General features: G+C 45.1%; 1 long non-coding RNA gene across 1 annotated transcript; it reads right to left on the bottom strand.

Annotated features, from left to right (window-relative positions):
* Positions 1–9571: 9571 nt before the first annotated feature.
* On the bottom strand, positions 9572–13507 carry LOC120890902 (uncharacterized). Its single transcript, XR_005735372.2, has 2 exons — positions 12965–13507; positions 9572–9864 (listed from the first exon to the last, which is right to left on the bottom strand). It is a non-coding gene; the product is annotated as an uncharacterized LOC120890902 (long non-coding RNA).
* Between the last annotated feature and the right edge of the window lie 5100 nt (positions 13508–18607).

The raw sequence follows: 18607 nt of genomic DNA, 5'->3' as shown, positions 1-18607 counted from the left end.
ACCTGGGATCCTCCTGGCTCAGTCTCCCAAATTGCTGGGATTACAGGCATGTGCCACCGTGCCCGGTTGGTGGTAGCTCAGTGGTAGAGCTCTTCTGGGTTTAATCCCAGAATCAAAATAAATGAATAAATGAAATCAAATTCTGTCATAATACCTACCTCTTACATTGGTCTCACGATTTAGAGCATCTAGATCAGGACTTGACACTGGAAGGTGACTAAAAGCTGTCCCCTCCTCTCCAGCGTGACAGTGATGTACCCCCGCTAGATGGGGCAATGGTGAAGACTAAGATGGAGAAGCCCCAGACATCCACCTCCAGGGTGCCAGCGATCCAGTGAGACAACACAGCCTATCTTGTGTAGCTCTGGGTCTCCAAGGAGAGACAGTCCTGCCAGTTAGGTCTGAGGAAGAAGGTATAGTGTCAGTTCTCCTGGATCCCCCTCCAGGACACTCAGTGGTCGTCTATTTGGACATCATTAGTGACAGGGAACTCATTCCCTTTTCAGGATGCCCATATTCTTTGGACAATTCTAGTTAAAAATTCTTCCTTGGACTAAAGAGAAATCTGCTTGGGAGAGAGACCACCCACTTCTGATTCCAGAGACAGCCTAAAGCTTTGCCATTTCTGCATCCCTCTGGACTCAGACCAACACAGGTTCAAATCCCAGATCCTCCTCTGGTATGTTATAGGTCCTTAAGTGAATCATCCTGATTTTCTGAACCTCAGTACCCTCATCTGGAATACAGGGAAGGAATCTTAGCTGTTTGTGAGGATTAAATGAGCTGATATAGGCATTGTGCAAAATGCTTTATTTAGTTTTTGTTGTTGTTGTTAACTATAAAACTGAGCCTTTTTTTCAGTACTAGGGATGGAAGTCAGGGACCCCATTCTATCACTAAGTTGCATCCTCAACCCTTTATAACTTTTTTTTTTTTTTAAAGAGAGAGGGAGAGAGAGAATTTTAATATTTTATTTTTTAGTTATCGGCGGACACAACATCTTCGTTTGTATGTGGTGCTGAGGATCGAACCCGGGCCACACGCATGCCAGGCGAGCGCGCTACCGCTTGAGCCACATCTCCAGCCCCCTTTATAACTTTTGAGACAAAGTCTCACAAAGTTGCTGCTGTTGGCCTGGAACTTGTGATCCTCCTGCCTTAGTCTCCCCAGTAGCTGGAACTACAGGAGTGCATCATCAATCTTGGCCTAATAGAAGACCTCTAATCCGAGATAATAAACATTTTCAATACAAGGAATAAGTCTGAATTAAGGAACATTTATCAAAAACCCGTTTTTTCTTTTCCTATCACCCAAACATAGCAGCATTTTGCTGTTTTTGACTAACTTGCTGAGCTGACGTCAAACTTGCCATCCTCCTGCCTCAATTTCCCTAGTTTCCGAGGTTACAGACATGTGGCACACCCTGCCCCCCCGCCCCCCGCCTCTCAGTTGTTCTTTCTTTTCTTGCAGTCCTGGGAATTGAAGCCAGGGTTTCACACATGCTAGCCAAGTGCTCTACCGCTGAACTACGCCCTCCACCCCCTCGATTTTTTTGTTTATTGTAAAGCTGCAAAAATAGTACAGATTTTAAAAATATCACACACCTAGTTTCAGTTTCCTTTTCCATCTCACATTACCAGGGTGCAGTTTTCAAAACCAAAAAGCACTACATGGCAGTAACTAAACTGCAGACCTACAGGGATCTTATCTGTTTTCCTATTAATGTCCTTCTCCTCCAGAAATTTACAGAGCTCCTATCATGAAAGTTTCTGTCTCTCCTTGTTCCACTTTTGACCTTTGGGTTATGGATTTAGGGGAGAATACAGCAGAGCTGAAGTGACATCGTTATCGGGGAGCATGTGATATATCCACGATTATCACTGATGATGGTGACTTCAAAGATTTGGTTGAGCTGGCGTTTCCATGTTTCTCCATGTTAACATCTCTGCTTTCCCTTTCCGACCCCTGTCCTTTGGAAACAAGTCACTAACAAGCTCACACTCAGGGCAAACAGAGGGGAAGCATCCAGTAAGTATTTGGAATTCTCTAGGGAAGACTTGTCTCTTTCTCTTCATTTATTTATTTATTCATTCATTCACTCAATTATTTACTTATATCAGTAGAGATGCATGAATATTTATTTTATGGTTAGACTAATAATCTGATAATGTAATATTTATTTTGTTACTCTAATTCCCAGCTTTGGAAGTTCCTTCAGAGTGGCCCCTGAATCCTTCAACCAGCACCACTGTATTTTTTTGTGTGTGTGGGGGGTGGAATACCAGGGGTTGAACCCAGGGGCACTTAACCCTGAGCCACATCCCCATCCCTATTTTGTATTTTATTTAGAGACAGGGTCTCACTGAGTTGTTTAATGCCTCACCATTGCTGAGGCTGGCTTTGAACTTGTGACCTTCCTGCCTCAGCCTCCTGAGCCACTGGGATTACAGGCCTGCACCACCACACCTGAAGCTACCCTGTCTTTAAAATAGGATAGGGCTGGGGTTGTAGCTCAGCGGTGGAGCGCTTGTCTGGCAGGTGTGAGGCCCTGGGTTTGATCTTCAGCACCCCATAAAAATTAAAAAATAAAATAAAGATATTGTGTCCAACTACAATTAAAAAAAATTAAAATAGGATAATAATCAAAACCTTCCAGGGCCCCTGCCCCTGCCCTAAGATCAGTCATTTCTTCCCAGAGTCTCATTCTTTCCATCAGATAAACCAAGATCTGGATGCTGGGAGTGTCCCTGGCCACTGGATTGTCTATTATTTTTGTTTGTCTTTTTCTTTCCTTGAATAAACATTTATGGACACCACAACTTACCCCAGGACTCAGCTGAACTCAGATGCAGTCCTAACCTTCGAGGAGAGGCACCTGGCTGATAACATTCAACAGAAGATTTCAGATTCCTTATTTTGCCTTGCCTTCGTCTCTTGAGCATTTTCGCATGTTCTAGAAAATATAGTTGTTGGCTAGACATGGAGACACACACCTGTAATCCCAGCTGCTTCCAGGAGGCTGAGGCAGAAGGATCACAAGTTCAAGGCCAGCCTCAGCAACTTAGCAAAGACCCTCAACAATTTAAAGAGGCTCCAACTCAAAAACAAAAAAAACAAAAAAGGGCTGGAGGCATAGCTCTGTGGTAAAGCACCCCTGGGTTCAATCTTTGCACCACACACACAAAAAAAATAATAATGTGTAGCTATTTATTTATTTGTGTGACTCTTTGCTTCCTGTTTCCTCAGCAGTCACACAGTTGGCTCCTGACAGGCAGGGACCTGGCTATATACCTACCTTGTCCCTCTACCCCCCTATGTATAGGGGGACAGGGCCTCACACACAGTAGGTGAACAATTAGCCAGTGTTGTCAGTGGCTGATGGAATGAATGGGTAGAAAACAGTTCCTTGGGATAGATTCATAAAGTGGAATTTCTGGAGCAAAGGGGCTGCTTGTTTTTACAGCCCCTTAAGGGCATCTTTAGTAATGAAGACAGTCCGCTGTGCCTCTGCTGGGCCAGATGAAATAGCAAAAGAGAAGGACTTTGTAAGAGCTGAAAGGAGGGATATACAGAGGGATATGGGAGGCCTGGGCCCAGGAGGGTCAGCCGAGCAGAGGAGATGGAGAGGAGGGGGCACATGTCCATGTTTCCAGCAATACCAATAGGTGGATTCATTAAGCCCAGACTCTCAGTAACCTCTGTAAGACATTCTCTCATTTAATCCTCCCTACACATAGGCAAGGTAAACAAGATCAGCACCATTTTACAGATGGGGAAACCAAAGCTTAGAGAAGTGAAGGGATTTGTCTGGGCATGGTGTCACACACCTGCAACCTGAGAGGCTGAGATAGGAGGATCACTGCCTCCAGGTCAGCCTCAGCAACTTAATGAGGCCCTGTCTCAAAATAAATGAATAAAAAGGGTTGGGGATATAGCTCAGTGACAAAGCATCCCCGGGTTCAATCCCCAGTATCAAAAGAGAAAAGAAATAAAAAGTAATTTTAAAAAAGGAAAGGGATTTGCATAAAGTCATGCAAAATCAAGATGCTAGCATTTTAGCCCAGCTCTCTAGGCTTCTCCTGCAGACCAAAGAAAACAGCAGTTTCTCACGTCTTTTCCACGTGTATCAGCCAACTGTGGAAGCCTCATGGGTTTCTGCTTAGCCCAGAATTGCAGTAGAGGGTGAGGACTTAAAACAAACAAATAAACAAACAAAGAAGCAAACAACAAAACTGGGCTCAAATCCTGGCTGCACCACTTCTTGGTTGAATGACCTTGACAAGTTCCCTAGCCTCTCTGAGCCTCAGTCTCTCCTGTACAATGGGGACTGTCAGCAAAAAGGCTACTGCAATACAGGCACAAGCACATGCCAAGCTCTTGATGTCATTGCCCAGGGCCTGCGTATCTCTGACACATCTTAGATGAGATCTCATCTCACTCCTCCTGTCACCTCACTTCCTATTTCAGAAAGTGAGACCGAGTGGGAAACTTTTCTTGCGGTTGCACAACATGTCGATGGAGGAACAGAAACAGAAACGCAAATGCCGGGAACGATGGTTACAAAAGGCCATCTGTAAGCTTTCATTTGTTTCCTAGATTTCTCTATAACATGGTTTGAATACTTTTATATTAATGAATGTAACAAAAATACTCTCCACCGAGATGTCGCGGGGACTGTCTGGGAGGGTGCTCCCTCCCCACACAGATGCTCCCCAGGGAAAATGGGTCACTCTTGGAAAGAGATGCTCAGTGTGGGTGTGTCCCCTCAACTAGCTGTGACCCTTACTAGAGCCTCAGCCCCTCCTGGTTCCCTGACTATATGGACAAGGGACAGAAGACGTTCTCCTGGTTGATATACTGTGCAGCCTGCAGAGCAAACCTGGTTCCGTAAACGTGGGGTTCATAGACAGATGTTGCAGGAGCAGTAATTGGGAGGCAGGGGCTGAGCAGGGAGGGTGGCACTGGTGCAGGCAGAGCCTTAAGTGAAACCTGCAAACTTGGACCTGGGGAAGTGGCGTGGAGCACAGAAGTCTTGCTTCCTTTCTTTCTTTTTCTTCCCATTTTTTGGAGGTTCCAGTGCTAGACAAGTGTTCAACCTCTGGGCTACATTCCCCAGCCACCACAAAGAGCATTTTGCCCCTGTCTCTTCCTAACTGGGACTGACTGGCAGCTGCAGTCCTGCTCCCTTGTGTCAGATACGTCTCTCTGAGGGATCACAGCCCTGAACCAGAGAGCAGAGACTTGGCCAGTCTCTGGGAGCTTTGTTCTAACACTAGAAAAACATCTGTGCGATTTCTAAGTATTAGGGCAGCAGCGGGGGCCATTATCTCCTTTCAGCAAAGGTTAATTAAAAAGTTATCTCTTTGTTAAAAATTTAAAAATGCTTAAACTTTTTTACTTTTTTTTAAACTTCTCGCTGGGCGTGGCGGCATAGGCCTATAATCCCAGTGGCTCTGGAGGCTGAGACAGAAGTATCTTGAGTTCAAAGCCACCCTCAGTAATGGCAAGGCACTAAGCAACTCAGTGAGACCCTGCCTCTAAATACAAAATAGGGCTGGGGATATGGCTCAGTGGTTGAGCACCCCTGAGTTCAATCCCCGGTAACCCCCCGACTAAAAATTTTTTAAAAAACCATAGTTTTTCTGAATGAAAAACTATGCAATTGCCATTATGATTCAGCATTTCCATTTCTGGGTGGATACCCAAAAGAATTGAAAGTAGCACCTCAAATAGATGTTCAAAGCAGATATCTCTACCTTGTGTTCATAGAAGCCAATAGCAGAACTAACTTATGTCTGACAATAGATGAATGAATGAGCAAAATACAGTGAAATACGCTGGGCATGGTGGCACATGCCTGTAATCCCAGCAGCTCTGGAGGCTGAGGCAGGAGAATCATGAGTTCAAAGCCAGCCTCAGCAAAAGTGAGGTGCTAAGCAATTCAGTGAGACCTTGTCTCTAAATAAAATACCAAATAGGGCTGGGGTTGTGTGGCTCAGTGGTTGAGCGCCCCTGAGTTCAAGCCCCGGTACCCCCTTCCCCCAATATGCAGTGAAATACATGCAATGTTAGATAATTCTGCTACTAAAAGGAAGGGGAAGATGGGTTGGGTTGGGGCTGTAGCTCAGCGGCAGAGCACTTGCCTAGCATGTGTGAGGGCCTGGGTTCAATCCTCAGCACCACATAAAAATAAAATAAAGGCATTCTGTCCATCTACAACTACAACTACCAAAAAAAAAAAAAAAAAAGGTGTGCGGGGGAAGCTGGTTGCAGTGAGAAATGCCTGAAATCCAAGCAGCTGGAGAGGCTGAGGCAGGAGGCTCACTAAATTCAGCCAGCCTCAGTAATTCAGCAACGCCCCGAGCAAACTTGCAAGACCCTGTCTCTAAATATAAGGTAAAAAGGGCTGGAGATATGGCTTAGGTTCAATTCCCAGTACCTAAAAATAAATAAAAGGAGGGGGATTCTGGCATATGCTACAACATGGATAAAACTTGAGGAAGTTATGCTCAGTGAGCTGTCACAAAAGATAAATGCCATGCAGATTTTACTCATCTGCGGAACCTAAGGCACTCATAGACTAAGACAGGGAGTAGAATAAAGGTAACCTGGGGACAAAGGAAGAAGGAAATGGAGAGTCGTTTAATGGGTAAAAGTTGGAGTTTTGCAGGATGAAGAATATTTGGAGGGCTGGGGATGTAGCTCAGTTGGTAGAGTGCTTGCCTCACATGCACAAGGTCCCGAGTTCAATGCCCAGCACTGAAAAAAAAAAAAAAAAATCTGGAGATCTGTTGTACAGAATTTTGATCCAAGTATATAATGTGTAATGATCAGATTAGGGTAATGGGTATATCTATCACTTCAGACAAAAATTCTTTCTTTGAGTTGGGAATGTTCAAATCCTCTCTGCTAACTGTTGTACAGCTGTATGAACGTGCCTAATACTACTGAACTGTACACTTGGCAAGAGCTTAGATGGGACATTTTGCCAGGCCCTGGGTGTGTGTTTTACAGTTTTCTCAAACTGTTTGTAAACCTAAGACCAATGTGCAGTTATTTATTCTTCAACAGTAGTCTGGCTAGTACCAAGTGTCAGGTTGAAAACTAGGTTCCCCAGAGTGTGGGAGTGTAGCTCCATGTCCCGTGGTAGCATGCTAGCCCGTGGGAAGTCAAATAGCCTTCTCCTTCTTCTTCTTCTTTTTTTGCAAGGGGGATTAAACCCAGGGGTGCTTTACCACTGAGCTACATCCCCAGCCACTCCCCACCACGGTTTTTTTTTTTTTTTTTGAGACAGGGTTCAGGAAGTTGCTGAGTCTGGCCTTGAACTTGCCTCAGCTGCTGAGATTATAGTGTGCAACACCGTGCCCACTTTGGGGGACTTCTTGCTTGTTCCTAGGGTTCTGATATATCATGTGCTCACTCGTCTGCAGGGCTTTCATTCTTACTCCCAGGCTTTTGTGGATTTTTTAAATCTGGGGACTCAGGCTCCTTGATTCTGGAAACATCTGTGATTCCTTGTTTTTATTATTTCTTTCAGGAGCTCCTTTTAGTCAAATGTTGGATCTTCTGGATCAATTCTTTATCTCTTCACCCTTTTGTTCTACTTTCTACAAGATTTGGTAGATTTCATCTTCTTTTTAATATTAATATATTTTTAATTGACACATAGTAATTGCACATATTTATGGAATACAGTGTGGCATTTTGATACAAGTTTATAATGTGTAATGATCAGATTAGGGTAACGGGTGTATCTATCGCTTCAGACAAAATTTATTTCTTTGAGTTGAGAATGTTCAAATCCTCTCTGCTGTTTTGAAATAATCAATTAAAGCCAGCCACAGTAACACACACACCTGTAATCCTGGCTACTCAGGAGGCTGAGGCAGGTTTGAGGTCAGGCTCAGAATTTAGGGAGATACTGTCTCGAAATAAAAACTGAAAAGGACTGGGGACATAGTTGAGTGGGTTTAATCCCCAGTACCAGGATTAAAAAAAAAAAAACAGTCAAGTAATTATTGCCAACCATAGATACCTTACTGTGCTAGAGAACAGAAGTTATTCTTCCCATCCATTCATGCTGTGGTACCCACTAACCATCTTCTCTCCATCCTTCCCACCCCACACTTGTTGCTAGAGGTGGGATTTTTTTTTTCAGTTGTAGATGGACACAATATCTTTATTTTTTTAATGTGGTGCCTCACTTGTGAGAGGCAAGCACTGAGCTACAACCCCAGTCCATGGAGGTGAGATCTTTTGTTATGGCAATGACAGAAAAGAGGCTGAACACCTACAGGCCAGGCTCTAATTGGAGTTTCAGCCAAAGGACACAGCACTAATCAAGAGGGGAACCACACTATTCCTGAACACAGGGAGATGTAAGCTTTTATTGATTGTCTGGGTGGACTGATTTGGTAATTTTTCATTGTCCAAGGGTAAGGCTTCAAAAGATGTTTTTTTCTTTTTCTTTTTTTAGGGGGGAGGTAGGGGGGCTACTGGGGATTGAACTCAGGGGCACTTGACCACTGAGCCACATGTCCAGCCCTATTTTGTATTTTATTTAAAGACAGGGTCTCACTGAGTTGCTTAGGGCCTTGCTAAATTGCTGAAGCTGGTTTTGAACTAATGATCCTCCTGTCTCAGTCTCCCCAGTTGCTGGGATTACAGGCATAGGCCACCATGCCTGGATTGTTTTTCTTGTGCAAACATCCTGGTTCCTGCCCTCATGAAATTGGACATTAAATTTATCCTAGGAACTGCTGTATTTCTTCCACTGCAGCTGCCATCGAGCACCATCTCCATCTCTAGTTGGTTGGGCTGTGATAGCTGCCCAGAGAACACATTTATCTATCGATCTATTATCTATCTATCTATCTATCTATCTATCTATCTATCTATCTATCTATCTATCTATCTATCTATCCAACCATCCATCCATCCCAAGGATTGAACTCATCATGTTTCAACCACTGAGCCACATTCTAAGCCTGTTTTTTTTTTTTTTTTTTTTTTTTTGAGACAGAGTCTCACTAAGTTGTTGAGTCTGGCCTTGAACTTGTGATTCTCCTGCCTCAGCCTCTGGATTCACTGGGATTACAGGTGAGCACCACTGTGCCCAGCTTATACCATGCTTTAGTGAGTAACAGGTCAAGGGTCCAGGAGTTTGTCTTCTGTCTTTTTATGGTGACCCCAACAGTTTCATTTTCTTATTTAGTTTATTCTTGGAGTCCTGCTAGTGAAGGCACCCTCATTTTCACGGGGCAGCTTGTTTTGGGGGTTGGTAAGATTGTTTGGGAGAGGGAGCCAGGAGGGAAGAACACATACCCTCTTTGTAGTGGGTAACAGCCTCAGGGGGCCACCACCCTCTGTCTTCACGGTGGTCCCTCGCTGTCCCATACTCTTCCCAGGGTCTGGTGACCACTATTTTCTGCTTCTTTGCAATCATCTTTAGCTTCCACATGTGAGAACACGTAGGGTTTGTCTTTCTGGGCCTGACTAGACTTCATCTAATCATTCTGATACTGGAAACTTGGTCCTTGTCCCTGATGCCAATCCAATAAGGAGGACAAGGTTTTGAGAAAAAGAAAAAAAATATTTTATTGCTTTGCTAGCAAAGGAGACAGAGGGGACTTCTATCCCAGAGGCTATGATTCTGTCAGGGGGAACAGTAGGCTTTTAAAGAGGTGATTCAAAGGCTCAACTTCAGCTCTGCAGTGTGGGACTGGAGATTCATTTGTATTCTCATGAGACAGCCTTGCTTCTACAGGTGCAGACTCCCAAGTCTGGACTCTTTCATTTTTGAGGTCTGTGAGTTCAAGGACAGATAACTTGGCCTAGGATGGGAAGAAGGCCAGTCTTGCTTCCCTTGTGATTAGGAAGTGGAAGAAGAGAAGAGGAAGGGGGGACAAAAAAGTCAGTTTTAAAATAAGCCATAGTGAGTCACACATGGTGGCACATGCCTGAAAACCCAGCCACTTGGGAGACTGAGGCAGGAGGATTGCAAGTCCAAAGCCAGCCTCAACAACTTAGCAAGGCCCTAAGCAACTCAGCAAGACCCTGTCTCAAAATAAAACTTAAAAAAGGGCTGGAGATGTGGCTCAGTGGTTAATGCCCCTGGGTTCAATCCCTGGCACCAAAGGTAAATAAATAAGTAAGTAAAATAAGCCACAGTGGCAGAGCATTAAGGGTTATGTTCAAAGCACGAAGTTAACCCCTGTTAAAATTCTATCATTTAAAAAATTTCCTGCTTTCTCTATTTTTCATTTCCAGGAACTTCTTTAAAATTCCTCTGAGAAGTGCACCCTGTTATTTCATGCTTGTCATATATCATGTAGGAGAAGGAAGTTGCCAAAAATCTTTTGCTTTGACTCACCCTTCCAAAGAAAAAAGCTTAGAAGTTATTAAGAGATGTCAATTTAAAATGGCTCAAATTTTCATAGCTCAACTGGTTAAGAGCCAATTGTCATCACAGACTTAATTTCTGGAATGTAACAGTTACTCCCACAGGGAGCAGAGCAGTGGGGAATCTGGAATTTGGTTGTCTTTTAGGACTCTTGTATGAACAGGTCTTTCTAGAACAGATGTATAGTAACAGGGCTCTCTCTTTTTTTTAATATTTCTTTTTTAGTTATAGGTGTTTATTTTATTTTTTTGAGGTGCTGAGGATCAGACCCAGGACCTCACACATGATAGGTGAGCGCTCTACCTCTGAGCCACAACCCCAGCCCAACAGGGCTCTCTTTTTTATCAATAATCTTCCACATTGCCACACTGATCAGGAAAACAGGATTGATTCTCCTTTGAAGTTCCTGTTTTGATCCTTATTTTATCTGAGTTTAAACAGCCTTCTTTTTTTTTTGGTACTGGGAATTGAACCCAGGGGGCACTTAACCACTGAGCCACACCCCCAGCCCTTTTTTGAATTTTATTTAGAGACAGGGTCTCGCTGAGTTGCTTAGTGCATTGCTAAGTTACTGAGGCTGGCTTTGAACTCAAGATCCTCCCGCCTCAGCCCCCCAAGCCACTAGCATTACAGGTATGAGCCACTGTGCCTGGCTCTCATTCTTTTTCTTTCCTTCCTTCCTTCCTTCCTTCCTTCCTTCCTTCCTTCCTTCCTTCCTTCCTTCCTTCCTTCCTTTCTTTCTTTCTTTCTTTCTTTCTTTTTTTTTCTGGTGTTGGAAATTGATCTCAAGGCCTCCTGTATGCTGGATAAGTGCTCTACCACTGAGCTACCCTTGCCCTGTCTACCCCCAGCCATTAAACTCATTTTGGGGATGCAGAATAACAAATATTTCTGTTTCTGTGGCTTCAGAGGAGAAAGGACAGTTCATTTTCCTCTTTATGAGGCTAGTTTTTGAAGGAGTTATTAACAAGAAATATTTTCATTCCTAGAGCCAGGAATTGGCCTTGCATCTGTTTGCACTATAAGAAAGAGCAGGCCTGCTAAAGTTCTCTCTGATATGAGGATGCTAACACATAATAAATGGGGTGGGGAGGGAAGAATAGAAGTTCACTGAATTAGACAAAGGGGGATGAAGGGAAGGAAGGAGGATGGGAATGGGAAAGACAGTGGAATGAATGGGACAGAACCTTCCTTTGTGCATATGAATATGCCACCAGTGTAACTTCACATCATGGACAACCACAAAAAGGGGAAGTTATTCTTCAAGTATGTAAGATATCTCAAAATACATTCTACTGTGGCTGGGATTGTGGCTCAGTGGTTGAGCACTTGCCTAGCATGGGTGAGGCCCTGGGTTTGATCCTTAGCACCACATAAAAGTAAATAAAATAAAGGTCCATTGACAACTAAAAAAATAATTAAAAAAATACATTCTACTGTCATGTATAATTAAAAAGTACAAATAAAAAGAAAGAAAGAAAGAAAGAAAGAAAAGAGCAGAACTGAAGAGGTCAAAGTTTAGAACCAGGGCTGGGATTGTGGCTCAGTGAGAGAGCACTGGGTTAGCATGTGCAAGGCCCTGGGTTTGGTCCTCAGCACCAAAATAAAGATAAATAAATAAAATAAAGATATTGTGTCCAGCTCAAAAATAAATATAAAAAAAGTTTAGAACCAGATAAAAGGCCACATTATTTAATAATTTCATTATTTAACCAAAATGGAATTGGGAGCACTTGACATTTTTCTGCAATATTGTAGTTTAGGGCCAGAAACACCTCCCTTGGTCGGGGTATGGTGGAGCCTGCGTATAGTCCCAGAGCTTGGGAGGCTGAGGTAGAGAACCACTTGAGCCCAAGAATTCAAGGCCAGCCTGGAGATGGTAATCCCCAAGGCAGAACAAAAAGTCTTCCTAGAAAATGGAGTTCCTGTTTCTTATTCTCTTCCTGTGTGTGGGTGATTTGGGTGGAAAAAAGGGAAAGAAACTGCCCTCTTGAGAAGGCAAACTTTGGCCTTCTAAATTGTGCTGTGCTCCTTCCTATCGTGGGACATTTGCATATGTACTTCCTCCACTAAAATATATATACCACCCTTCTGGGTAAACATTTTCACGCTTACAGTTTCAATTCAAGCATCACACACTCCAAAAGCCTCAATGAGCCCCCAGAGTAACTCCCTGTTACACACTTGCACATAGTGAGCATACTGCGTAAAATGATCAAATCTCGCTCTCTCTCTCTCTCTCTCTCTCTCTCTCTCTCTCTCTCTCTCTGGTACTGAGGATTGAACTGAGCTACATCCCAGCCCTTTTACTTTTTGAGACAGGGTCCCGCCAAATTGCTGAGTCTGGCCTTGAACTCATGATCCTCCTGCCTCAGCCTCCCAAATTGCTGGGATTACAAGCATGTGCCACCATGCCTGGCTCCATGGCTTCTCTTCTTAATATCTCTTCCCCAGTCAGCCTAAGTCCCATGAAGGCCAGGCATGTCTCTTTTTCATTTGTCTCTACAGAGCCTGGCATTTGTTGAGTAGTTAACTGGGAGATTCTGGAATGTGGGGTCTCACCTTGCTTCTGTAGCCACACTTTCCTCCAGGTCCATGAGCATGACCCCTTCCTCTCAGGTAGAGAGACATTCTCTGGGAAGTTCAGAGCCTGAGTACCTGGCTGGTCTCTGTCACAGTCCCTTCCCAGGCTGCAGGACAAACTAGTGTCCAAATAACACTCAGACAATAGCTGTGACTCTCTCTTAAGCTTCAGTTTTCCTAGCTGCAAAGAAAAGAGATTGAAGTTGAAGGTCAGAAGTCCTCTTCCTCTGTTTCTTAGGATTTCCTGGTCCCTATCTCAAGGCCCATAGCAGCATGCCTGCTCTGATGTCATCTGTCCTCACCATCCCTAGCCTGGACAGGACACAAACTTGAGTCTTCCTGTATCTGGGGCTGGTGAGAAGGCCTGGGACCCTGGGGAGTGGGGAGGGAAACCTGGCTGGCTCTAAGCTTGTAACACCGTGAGATGCAAGTTTTCTCCTTTCCATTTTACAGACAGGAAAGCTGCCACCTGGAGAGGAAGATGTGTGCCTGAAACTCTCCGCCAGGAAAAGAATGAGAACCAGTGAGAACCCCCTCCCCCACCCCCCACCCCGCCCCGAAGCTCAGTGCAGAAAGATGCTGTGGGCAAGTTCCCTTTCTCAGACCTCTGAGCTCCACAGAAACTCCTCACTCTGTCTCCTCGGGGCTTCTACTTCCCCTAGGGGTTTCTGACTTTCCTTGAAACTTAGTGTGGCACTATCTCCTCCAGCACTCCTGAGTCCCTGGGTACAGGGCTGAGACCCCATGGATGGCACAGATGAAGGGCCACAGCTCTGAACTTAAGCTGTTCTTTCTAGCTGGGAGGGAGGGTGGTGTTAGCTGCCCACTGGTGGGGAGGGATCCAGGGATCTGCCGGGGAGGAAGGAGAGGTCTCCTCTCAGGCATGCCCCTATTTCTGGCCCATCTATTTAGGGTCTGCATGAGGTTGCCAGGAAACAGAGTGGGTGAGAATTACTCAAGCAGCCCTTCCTTCTGCAGCCTGGGGACCAGTGAAGACTGCCCAGAGGAAGTGCTGGGTGACTGAGGGTGACTGAGGGTGAGTGGAAGACAAGGGGCAGAGAAACGGAGGAGAGCACATTGCAGAACTGAAAGAAATTGAGTGGGAGGCAGGGAGGGACTGGTCATGTGGGGGTCAGGAATGAGTTTGGCCTTTGTCCCAGAAATTTTGGAGAGTGATGTGAGGTGAATTGCATTTTACCAAGATTCTGGTCTAGGTGTAGAAGAGTCTGGTTTGGCAGGCAGGGAGAGGGAGACGGGGTGGGGCCCAGCCTGTGGCAGATGGGAGAGGCTTGCAGGAGGTGGAGCTGAGGGTGAGGGACGAAGCCCACAGTGTCTGGGTGAAGGTGCTCACCCCTGTTACCTGGGCAAGGCTGCTTTCAGCTCTGGTCAGGGTCTGAGGGGTGGAGGTAGCTGGGGGTCATCATGACAAGCCTGTAGTGTTTGCCCTGCAGTCCCGCTGTAAGCATGCAAGGATGACCGTGGTTTGGATATTCTCTAGTGACCACCCACAATGGCCCCAGTCCTGTGCTTTCTCAGAATAAAAGGGGTGAGGAGGTTTGAGTCCCTAGGCCAGGTTGCTGTCGCCACCTACAGGTAGTTCTGATTCTAGAGTACTGCTGCTGCCTTCTGTGCTGGGGCCTCTGTCTCTTTCTTTTGTTTTCTAATTTATTTGTTTTTGTAGCACTGGGGGATTGAACCCAGGGCTCTCTACCACTGAGCTACATCCTTAGCCCTGTTTATTTATTTATATGTGGTGCTGAGGATTGAATCCATTGCCTCACACTGCTAGGCAAACGCAATCCATTGCCTCACACCTGCTAGGCAAACGCTCCACCACTGAGCCACAACCTAACCCTTTTTGTTCCAGACTGACCTGGAACTTGTGATCCTCCTGCCTCAGCCTTCCCAGTTGCCGGTTATAGGTGTGCTGCACCCGTGCCAGGCATCTTTGTCTTTCATTATGGTCGGAATATTGGCAAGTCTTAATGCTGCTGTGAATGGCCTGGAGGAGTAGTCATGGACGGTGTTGTGGGTGAGGGAGGACAGGCTGCACAGAGTCACAGTAGTGAGAGGGGGAGGCCAAGGCAGCCAACCTGGGATGTTCTCTTCTAATGGCCACCTTTGGCATCTCACTTGCACTTCCTGTTGGGAACCTTGCCCCAGGCAGTAAGAGCAAGTGTCTATGAAGAAGAGCTCCCTAGCCCTAGCCTGGCCTGGAGGTTTAGAGACTTAATACTTCAAGCCCCATTTACCACAAAAGGACCAGAGATGGCAGTAAAAGGGATAGGAAACTGGACTGGGGATATGGCTCAGTTAGTAGAGTGCTTGCCTTGCATGCACAAGGCCCTGGGTTCAATCCCCAGCAACACAAAAAAAGAAGGAGTAGGAAACTGAGTAAGAGAAAAGTCAGAAAGAGACCTAAATCCAGAGCACTCTCGGACTCCAGAATAGACAGGGCAATAGCCCTGTCAGGAGCTGCCCTGTGCTATTCACAGTCCAACATATTAGGGCCAGGCACCAACTCCTGCTTTATCCAATGCCTGCAGTATGACCTTGATCTAGATGCTCTGAGCCTCAAGTTCTCCATCTGTAAAATGAGGATACTACCCCCCCCCACTCAGTGCAGGCAGACAACACAAAATGCCTGGCACAGTGACCAACAATAAGTCACAATAAGTCAGATTAGTTCCCGTCCCTGTTTGCCCAACTCCTGCCCTGCTGCCCTAGAGGTCCTAGCTGGTTTCCATAGTGGTTCCAAGAGTGGGTGCAGGTCCCCGCCTGCTGGTGGACTCTGGAACTGCACCTCTGAGCCCAGGGGAATGCCTGACTCCAACCACCTCCAGGGAAAAGGCAATGATTTTATTCCCTAGCAAAAAGAGAACTCTGGAGGTATTCAAGGGACTTTCCATCATCCCATCACATGCCATCACAACCCATTCTGCCCCATCTTTACTTCTTTAATTGCCCCTGTTTGGAGTGGCCTCCCCTCCATTACTTGGAGACATGGCCCTTTTTGAAGATACCCATAATGCTGTTAGCCACAATCAGAATTAATGGAAACATGCAACACTTGGACTTGTTTGTAGATTTGCTAAAGTGAACATAGAGAGGAGAGAAAGAGAGAGAACTAGAACACCTTCCTGAGTGTTCTAGAGGCCAGGCATGGGTATTTTCTAGTATCTGAACCGAACCACTTACCATCCTTGCCTAAAATACCTGAAATTTCCCCAAGGAAATCTCCTCCCAACTCTGGGTGAGGAAGGTGGATTAGGAAATGTGTTTTTTTCTAAAACAGCTATACAAGCATTTTTTTTTTTCCCCATGATTTTCTGTTTTGTAGTACTGGTGAATGAACTTAGGGCCTCCAACTTTCTAGGCAAACACTCTACCACTGAACTATATCCCCAGATCCCCAGTCCTTGAATTTTTTAAATAAAGGAAAAAATGCTTCCTGGTACTTTCAAATTCCCAGAGGGCTTACAGGGTACTCTCCTCTGAAATGCTGCATCCCCATGCCATGTCCTCCTTCCATGCTTCACAGTGGTCCCTCCACCTGGGACTCTGGTCCACACTCCTCGGCTGCCAAGTTCCTACTTGTTCTTCCATGCTCATCTCAGTGTCATCTCCCTGGATGCCTCCCTGACTCCCCAGGTCTTGGTCAGGGGCTTGCTGTTCTCACTCTCACCTTATCTATTCCTTCATTAGAGCTCTCAGCTGTCTAGACAGCACCATAGGTGGGGCTCTTTCTTTCTGGAACATGGGCTTATTGTGGGCAGGGGTATTACACCTGCATATGCCCAGCTCAGACATTCATCCTTGGCAGTTGAATGCAGTGAGTCCACACTAGCAAGGTTTGCTCACCACCAAAATGAGGAATCTGGACAGATCTCCTGAGTTACTTTTGACCCTGGAATCCCAACTTGCATATAAGCAAGCAGACTTCAAACAGCCAATCCTGAGCACAGACCCCAGGCACTGACAGGTCTGTTTAGTAGGTATTCTGAAACCAAAATGCATGGCATAGTTCCTCTTACCAAGGATATATTGTAAATCCTTTAATTTCAGGAATTATTCAGTTTGGACATTTTTAACTTCAAAACAAATACCCAGGAGAGAAAATCTAGCTACAGCCATGCATAACAGAGTGCTAACCACAAGCCACATAAACCTAAGGTGCTGGATTCAGAAACTTCACTCCAGATGTCAGGTGCGGTGGCACACGTCTGTAATCCCAGCAGCTCAGGAGGCTGAGACAGGAGGATCATGAGTTCAAAGCCAGCCTCAGCAAAAGTGAGGTAATAAGCAACTCAGTGAGACCCTGTCTCTAAATAAAATACAAAATACGGCTGGGGATATGGCTTTGTAGTTGAGTGCCCCTGAGCTCAATCCCTGGTATGTTCCCCCCCGCAAAAAAAAAAAAAAAAAAAAAAATCACTCTAAACTTTTTATTATAGTGGGCATATAGGCAAATGATTTTGTCTCTGATCCACAATTTTCTTATCTGTAAAATGGGCATAAAGACACCTTTTAGGGCCACAAGAATTAAATGACATATTCTAAATGGTTAGGTGGTAGGTACGTGCTCAGAGTGAAAGTTCATTACCACTAGCCTTTGCTATTATGAGGAAGATATTAGTCTCATAAGATGACTTTCTAGGTACCAGGGATTGAACCCAGCTATGCTTAACCGTAGCCACATCCCCAGCCCATTTTTAAATTTTGACACAGGGTTTTGCTAAATTGCAGAGGCTGACTTTGAACTTATGATCCTCCTATCTCAGTCTCCTGGGCTGCTGGGATTAGTCATATGCCCCTGAGTCTGGCAAGGACTCTTCATTAGAACCTGTGGAGTCAACTTTTTGAAAATCTGATTGCAGGGCTGGGGTGTGGCTCAAGCGGTAGCGCGCTCGCCTGGCATGCATGCGGCCCGGGTTCGATCCTCAGCACCACATACAAAGATGCTGTGTCCGCTGATAATGAAAAATAAATATTTAAAAAAAAAAAAGGAGTTTGAAAGTGCTCCCTTCTCTTCAATTAAAAAAAAAAAGAAAGAAAATCTGATTGCATGGATCTGTTTTCTAGAAGGCTGCTCCTGCTGTGAGTCCACAACTCCTAGGATTTGTAACCTAATTGGCATCTCCATCATAGTCAGGTGTGAAAATGCATCTCACTACACGTGCCTACTATGAGATTCCAGTGTGCAGGAAACATCCATTCCATCCAAACTCCTGCTGAAATCCCTTCTAAATCACACAACTTTAGTTTCTTTTGGTTCCTTCAAAACAAATACCCAGGAGAGAAAAGAAGCTGGGTATTTTTGTTTTGAAGGAACAGCCACGGAGCTGCAGCACAAATGCAGAGAGTGGGTGACTAGGTTTAAATCATGCCCATCCCAGGACAAACGCCAATATAAGATTCCTTGTTCAGTTCCCCAATAAAGAGCAACAGTCACCTCTTAACCCACTTTTCTTTGTGAGGCCTCAGTCTGGGGACTGGAATCTCCAATTAGAGGTTCCAGTCTTCTGAGACTATCTTCATTTGCGGTAATAAAAGGGGACAAGTCATCACCTCCCAAGCCAACATCATACCTCTGACATGTACTCTGATTGCAGTGGGAATCAG

This window comes from Ictidomys tridecemlineatus, chromosome 11 (genome assembly GCF_052094955.1).
Source record: "Ictidomys tridecemlineatus isolate mIctTri1 chromosome 11, mIctTri1.hap1, whole genome shotgun sequence".
Classification (NCBI taxonomy): domain Eukaryota; kingdom Metazoa; phylum Chordata; class Mammalia; order Rodentia; family Sciuridae; genus Ictidomys; species Ictidomys tridecemlineatus.
This window is presented reverse-complemented; position numbering and strand designations above follow the sequence as displayed.